This window comes from Bidens hawaiensis, unplaced genomic scaffold (assembly GCF_021521415.1).
Source record: "Bidens hawaiensis isolate Kalapana, Puna unplaced genomic scaffold, B.hawaiensis_p1.1 tig00004973_1, whole genome shotgun sequence".
NCBI lineage: Eukaryota > Viridiplantae > Streptophyta > Magnoliopsida > Asterales > Asteraceae > Bidens > Bidens hawaiensis.
The window spans coordinates 1,766,988-1,774,749 of record NW_027491313.1 but is presented as its reverse complement, the minus strand read 5'-3'; the positions used below and the strand labels follow the sequence as shown (position 1 = coordinate 1,774,749).

Genomic DNA, 7,762 nt, shown 5'->3' with positions numbered 1-7,762 from the left:
CTTGAGCAAATGCCATACGACAACTATGAGGGATGCTCTTAACAGTTGTGATAGGAAGAGAGAAGATGCGGTCAAGGAGAACCTCATCCACCACTATCCCTCCCAAGGGAGCAACATCCCTCATAACATGTGGTTTATCAATCCCCACAATAAACTCCTCCACAGCTCCCACACCCTCGTTGTACTTGATGACTCCATCAGCATGATGACACGTCCGTTTAAGAGCATTTGGACGCATACACACCCCACATAGCCACTGGTCCGAGGCCTTAAAAACCTCCCCAACCGAAATAAATAAATCACAATCCGTGTAAATGGCGTCCCGTAGGGCCCCTTTCCGCTCATCCGACGACAAATGAAGTCGTTTGATATGCGCCATTAACCAAGAGATCCCCCTTGACCCAGCCCGTCCATCCGGGCAACAATGGAACCCCCTAAAAGGACATGGACAAACACCCACCGAACCCACACTATTTTCTAAGGTCTTAGACATAGCACCCTCATCAATTAATCCACCACGAGAAATGATGTCGAACCGACAACCATGTCCACCTCCTGTGCCCACCTCCCCCGATGGGGCTCCTTTGACAATCCGAGCCCTTGTCATAACCCCTCACGACAAAAAGGCCAACAAACAAACTCGAGCTGAGTTTTGGGAGTAAAAACCCGAACTAAGAGGAGAAAGGAGAGAAACCGCCAATTGCTCTCCCCTCCTTAAACCCAAAAAAACCGATTAACTCATTGAGACGTTTTATCGAACACCTGGCGGGCAGACCCAAAACCGAGGATTAAAGGCAAAATCGAAATAGCAGTAGGGGTGGTGGTGAGGAGATAACGATGATATGACGAGGAGATGATGCTGGTTACTGATGTGTGACGGCAGGTTGTTCTTTAGGCGAAGGTGTAGCAACGGTGGTGGTTGTGGAAATCTGTCTGGGGGTCGGCTCAAAACTATATTATTATTATTATTATTAAACACACACTCATGTAAATTACTTCAGCTTTGTGACAGTACTGGAGGCGTATTGACAGAAATTGTTATTCGTTTGTCTAAACCATTTATCATGCGGTCGGACGACTGTCCCAAAGAAGCGATGTGCCATGTGGTGAGAATCAAGAAGAAGGCACCTGAGATTCCAAGGCCAGCCGCGACAGAGGGCAACCAGTCCGGAGACTCTTCCTCTAGAAACCGAGTGACTTCTGGCTGAAGACCGTCGAAAGCTCTCTTGAGGTAATGAACATCAATAGTGCGGACGTCCATGGTTGACTCTGCATTTTCGGGAAGCTCTTGAACACGCGGAAGCGTGAGTTTAACAAGGTTTATGAGCTGTGGGAGGTGGGAAGCAGGGAGACATTGTATGTATCTGGATGTGGAAAGAAAAGAGACTTTGTGACCCTTTTGGGGGATAAATTTGGAGAGTTCGAGGAATGGGAGGATGTGACCGAAAGCAAGCCATGGAAACACGGCCACATGAAGCTGCTTACAGCCCTCCGAGGAGTGGGTGCTAGTCATTTATATTTATGTAAATGATAAGGGTCAGGGGATTAGGCTGTTTATAGTTTGGATTTATGCAATTACATAACAATAAGTACATATTTATGGCAGAAAATACATACATTCATTAAAAGTTTATAGAATTAAATATATACGTTTTGTTTGAATTTAAAGAATCTTTTTAAATAAAACGTGATTGGATCAGAATTTGTTTCGATTCAGTTCATGTTTATCACAGCTTCTGTAGTTAATTACAAAAACTAATTTAATATGAAACTGTAAGTAATTTAAAAATATGGGTACTCTACAATATAATTTTAAAATCCTTTGTAATATATATTTAATCAAATAGTTATAGAACTAATAAATACGTTTTGTTTAAATTGAATATTTTCAACCACATGGAATTTGTCTCGATTCGGTTCACGTGTATTACGGCTTTCTATATATTACAAAATCAGTGTAAATTGTAAAATCTACATGTCCTAATAAAATAAATTAACTGAGACAAATGTTAGTTTACAGTTAAATCTTACAATTTTTTTCTCTTCAAAACTAATATCTTAATTGATCATAATATATATGTCATGGGTCAAGTTATACTTTAAAAGGGAACAAAAATGAGAAAGACGAGAATGATATCCAGCCACACAAAAAAAACCCCTAAAAAATTAACAAAAAAATCATAATTCAAAGTTTAATAAAAAACGAAAAAAGTAAAAACACAAAAATGTTTCCACCGTCTTTCTCGTTCTCATAAAAAAACACAATGGTTAATGAAAAATTCGTTGTGTCTTTTTGTTTATCATTGTGTTTTGTGTTTATTTTCGTATTGAACCATTGATTGTGTCTTTTTTCTTTGACATTGTGTCTTTTTTTCTTTATATTGTGTTATATTTATTTTGTTCGGCATTGTGTTATATTTTCCGATCTATTGTCTTTTTTAGTTATAATTGTGTCTTTGATCTTAGCATTGTGTTTTTTGTCAATTTTTTTGTATATTTTTTGTTTTTTTAACGGGAATAATGGCGGAAACATTTTAGCTTTTCAATTTTTTTCGTATTTTATCTATATTTTGAGTTATTATTTTTTTAATTTATTTTTAAGGGGTTTTTTTGTGTGGTCACAAATCCTTCTCATACTTCTCATTTTTGTCTCCCTTTGTATTTTAACTTTACATTATATGTTATATTCACTTTTCTTTTACACTATATATATATATATATATATATATATATATATCATATCAATATATTTTTATAAAAATAAATATTAGCATATTATTTTACTATATATTCTAAAATACTTTGTAAAATCCAAAACTCAACAACATATTGCAAAGAATATAATTTCAAATGTTACATTAACATATTGCACTATATAAAGTAAAACAAAACTCGAATATACATTCATTTACAAAAAATAATTTTTTAATTATTAAATTATAAATCTTTGCTTAGAAGTTTATCCATTTTTTTTATAAACCAATCCATTTATCTATTATTATTATTATTAGTATTATTATTATTGTAAATTGTCATATAAATTTATAAATTATAAATATATGCTTTAAATCTATCAATTTATTTTTTCGGTTAATTTAGTAAATATATACCAATCACTTTTATATGTAACAAAATTTATCATATCTAATTTCTTGGTTTTTTTAATCAAGGATTGTTTCGGGTTTTATGGAACTCAAATTTGAATTTTCAATCAAAAGTTGGTAAATAGATTGTTTGGTACAAACTAACTATATTTTTGTCAGAATTTGTTACAGTACAAAAATGGGAAAACTGAGTATTTTTAAAAGTCTGAGAATACAAATAGAATCATCGTCAAATTTGTTTCGGGTTCAAAATGTTAACTTGAAAATGTCAAACAGATGAAAGTTAGAATTTTAAACATGATTTGGGTTTCAAATAATCTAAAGGTTCTGTATTTGACAAATTGACTATTTTTCCCTCGACTATTAAAATTTAAGAAAAGATAATGAACACTTCCGACATGCCACCCCCAGGCTTCTATTTAGAACGTTGCATGGGAAGCAATTCATGCAAAACTATGCTCAAATGAAGCGAAATATTCACAAAATTGAATGAGTTAACGTGTTGTTTTTTATGTTGTCATTATGACAAAGTCGAGAAGCCCCTTGAAACTTATCAAAATCTTATTCATGGTGTAGCTCAGAAAAACATAGTTCTTGAAGAATATCCGCTGTTATAATTTAATGTTCTCCTTTCTTTCTGTGAGTTGTAAATTGATAAATATATCAATAAAGGTAACGCTCCTTCGGTATTTAGGTTAAGTTGTCAGAATTACTATTGCATGAGAAGTCTTCTTCCTGAATTCTTTTAATTATACATATATGATACTTACAATGAAAATTTCAGTTGAATGAACGTTCTCGGGTACCTTTTTGAACATGCATTTTTATTAAGTTCATTAAAAAAATCATTTTATGATATAAATAAAATCACTTTATGCACATATAGTTTAGGAACACGCATAAATGTAATATAATTTTTCTTTTACGTTATGTAATTATTTTTAATACTTTTAGTTTTATAATTTGGATAATCTCATGTGTTACACGAGCTCTAAAGCTAGTTAAATATATACGCTTAGCTTGGATTAATTATACAACAATGCATCATAATCAAGTCTACATTGTAGTAGTTGATATATTAATATTTATATAAATTTCTAATTGTTTTTATGTATGTGATTATGATTATAATTGTTATATATAACATAATATATATTATTTAGTTATTTTATTATTGTATATAATAATAAATTAATAATAATTATTATGTAAATATGTATTTAATGTATTAAAATAAAAAGTATATAAATAATGGACTCGTTTAATAAAAAGGTTATCTAGGTGAGATTTTGAGTTCTTTTTCTAATTGAATATCTCGCGTTTATGATATTTTTTCATATTTGTGGTTCATCATTCATGCTTACTTTGAAAAAGAAAAAAGATATCTTGTAGCATAATAATGCAAGAAATGATTATAACAAGTGACAAAACCAATCTGTATTTTTCATTTTTGTTATGCTAGATTCCATTCAGTATTTCAGTGGCTTATCTACAGCAAACTTGCTGGTTTGAGGTTGATGGTGAGGCTTTCCATTTCCCTGTCCTACACCCTCTACTTCCGCCTGCAGCTTGGGCGGGCAGGAGGTTTGGTCAACGAGTGTGCAACTCGGACCATGTCCATGGCTGGGATATAAAACCCGTGAAGTTCTAGCTCTCAATGGATACAGAAAATTTAGTCAATGGGTGCAAAAAAAAAAATTCAACCTAGAACTCGTTAATTCAAACTAAAACAAGTCAAACCAAAATGGGTCGGGCCAAACCGAAACGGGTCGAGTAAAAAATGTACATTAAACAAACTATATATAGAAATGTAAACAATAAATTTCATTATAGACAAACAAAATACATATTACAATTGACCTCTACTTGATTTCATCTTTTGAAAAACGGTCAATTACAGTTTCATTCGTAATACTTAGAAGTTTTTTTTAACACTACAAATTACACAAGCATTCAAAAAATCTTCACCGGTTCAATTACCTAAATTTGTCTTTATGATCTTCAATGCCGAAAAACATCTCTCAACAATTGCGGTTGCAATATGCAAAACTAATGTTAACTTTAATAATCGATAAACCAAATGAAAAGAGATATGTTTCCTTGTTTCCACCATAACTCTAGCAAGATCCGCAATACCTTTCATAATAGCAAATCTTTCATCTTTCCGCACACTATCAATGTACAAGCCAAGTTGAGATGCAAGAACAACTTTGTCCCCTTATCAAAATCATATAGATAAATCTCACATAGTCTCATTAATTTTGATGCATCAACTTGGAAAATGAATCATAGGGATTGAAAACCCAACATGTTTTGAAGTAAATCCATGTTAACCTCATTAAAGCGATCACCAAATATTTAAATTTCTATATCGACAATACTGCTGAAACAATAAAAATTATAATAATGTTGATTGGTGATTGTGTACCTTTGTCTTTAGGTCTATAACCAGTGTCATCGACATAGTTTTCTGCCATGCTCAAAATTTGAATACCATGTTTTCCACAAAATGAAATGTATTTTCTCTAAAAGCTTATCATATCCATTTTCTCTAGCTATATTCTTACAATTGTCCTTTACTCGTTTCCACCAATGAACAACTTCCAAAATATCTTGTTCTCTTCTTTGTAGAGCTCGTGATAATACATCTATGAGCCCTAAAATGTGTAACATCAATTGCAAATAAAAAACAATTCAAATGAGTTTAAATAGGCTAACATCTTGATTGCTTGATTTTGAGAAGAATGATTATTGCATTCATCCACATTTTGTTCAAAAAGGGCACTAAAAAATTATGAATGGGTCACTAAACTTTTTTTGGATGGGTCGCTATATTTTTTTTTGATGGGTCACTTGGGTCTTTATATCTAATATATTACAAATAAATAAATGAAACTATGAAATTGAGTGGGTGCAAACGCTCCCCTGGCCGAACATTGGATCTGCCCCTGCTCTCAACTTCATATGGTCAAAAGTCGGCGAGTCAATGCTACTTATTGACAGATCCAGGAAAATGGAATCTTTATCGGGCTGGTGATTTTGTTGTTGAGGATTCAACGGTGCCGATGAAATTTAAGTTTTCGATGACGCAAATCGATTGTACACACACTAAAGGTGGACTGTGTATGGATAGTGTGGTCATACTCCCTAAGTGAAGATTTATAAGTTTTGTTTGAATGAGGTTAGAAACAACTTTTTTTATTTGCATGTAACCTTTTTTGCTAGTAAGTTTATTGCATGTGTGTATGATATATACAGTGAGGTGAGATTGAGAAGTAGTAATAAGCAAGTTGTACATTTTTATAAGTTGTTTTTGGTGATGTGTTGCAAGTTGTTGGTCTATTTGATTGTTTGTAATTTTATTTTGTTTACTATAAATATAAACCAAAAGATATACCAAACATATATAGTGCATGTTTATTATAACCATGAAGAAACACTAACCGGACCCCGGGCAGATTACTGGTAACCTGGGGGTTGGATAGCTGTTTCCCACGAGGGGTTAGACCCTTGGAAGATGGTTCTTCTGATAACCTGCAAAACAGACACCGTGAGCTCGTCACTGAGAAGGGGGGGGGTTCCTCCTTGTGACCACCCTCCGGCGTGAGAATCAGACTAGATTGCTCTTTAAATATAAAAGTATATTAAGAGATTGCTAGAGCAGATATCAGGTATAATATGATGATAATGTGATAAGATATGATAATACAAGATAAGATGAGATGGTCATACCATTTGTGGTATTTATAGCCGAAGGTAGGTTTCCAAGGAGGTATGGCCGGCTGCAACAGTGTTCCTGTTCCACCAACAGTAGCCTACGCACGTGCCCTGCTGGTAGTTGGTGAGTAGGTAGCGGCTGATAGCGACCAGGCCTGCTGTATACTATTCCTTTTCCACCAACTGTCAGCTACGCACGTGGTATGACAAGAGTTGGTGAGTAGGCAGCGGCTAATAGTGACATACAGTGTAGGAGCATGCTGCTCGCCATACTGTTGTCTATAAGCTGTCGTATCTTTAGTCAGATCTTTTTCCCATACCTCGTCAGGTACAGTACAGAAGATCTTCCCGTATCGTACGGACTGGCTTATTTGGGCGGGAGTATTCCCCCTCCCGCCCTTGTGTGGGATTGTTCCCGGCTTCGCTCATTCCTTCAGGTGACACTGAACGATTGAGAGCTAAGTGCCTTGTGCGTGTAGCCTTGCTGCGCGGGTGGCCTTCCCTAATGGCTTGTATCCGAGGCTGCGGGGACAGGCGGAGTCCTTCACCATTGGGAGGCATTTCCTGCGGGACCAGCTTGCGTACTGCGCGTAAGGACGTCACGTCTCTGAGCATGATTGGTCCTGCGGATCCAGTTGGTTTCTGCGCAGACGTCCCTGTTTAAGGTGAGTCTTGCGGGTCCAACTGGGCTCTGCTGGGACCTACCTCTTCAAGTCCCCCCAGTCCAATGTTTTTCTCATGCGTGTTTAATAAAGTGAGGTGAACTTTTGGACTTAAGCAAAGGGTTTTGAAAAGGGTTTTTTAAGGTTTTCCATGGGGATTCTTCCCGCGGAAGTCCTTGTCACTTGCAGAAATTCCCGAGTTTCCTGCTTGGTCTTTGGGTATGATGCGGGTAGGTCTGTAACCTCCTCGCAAGTCAGGAGCGTTGAGTCCCACTTGTG

The 7,762-nt window shown here is 35.2% G+C and overlaps 1 pseudogene; it reads right to left on the bottom strand.

Moving 5' to 3' along the window:
* Nucleotides 1-997: 997 nt before the first annotated feature.
* LOC143628458 (UDP-glycosyltransferase 91D1 pseudogene) lies at nucleotides 998-1,513 on the bottom strand (annotated as a pseudogene).
* Nucleotides 1,514-7,762: the final 6,249 nt, after the last annotated feature.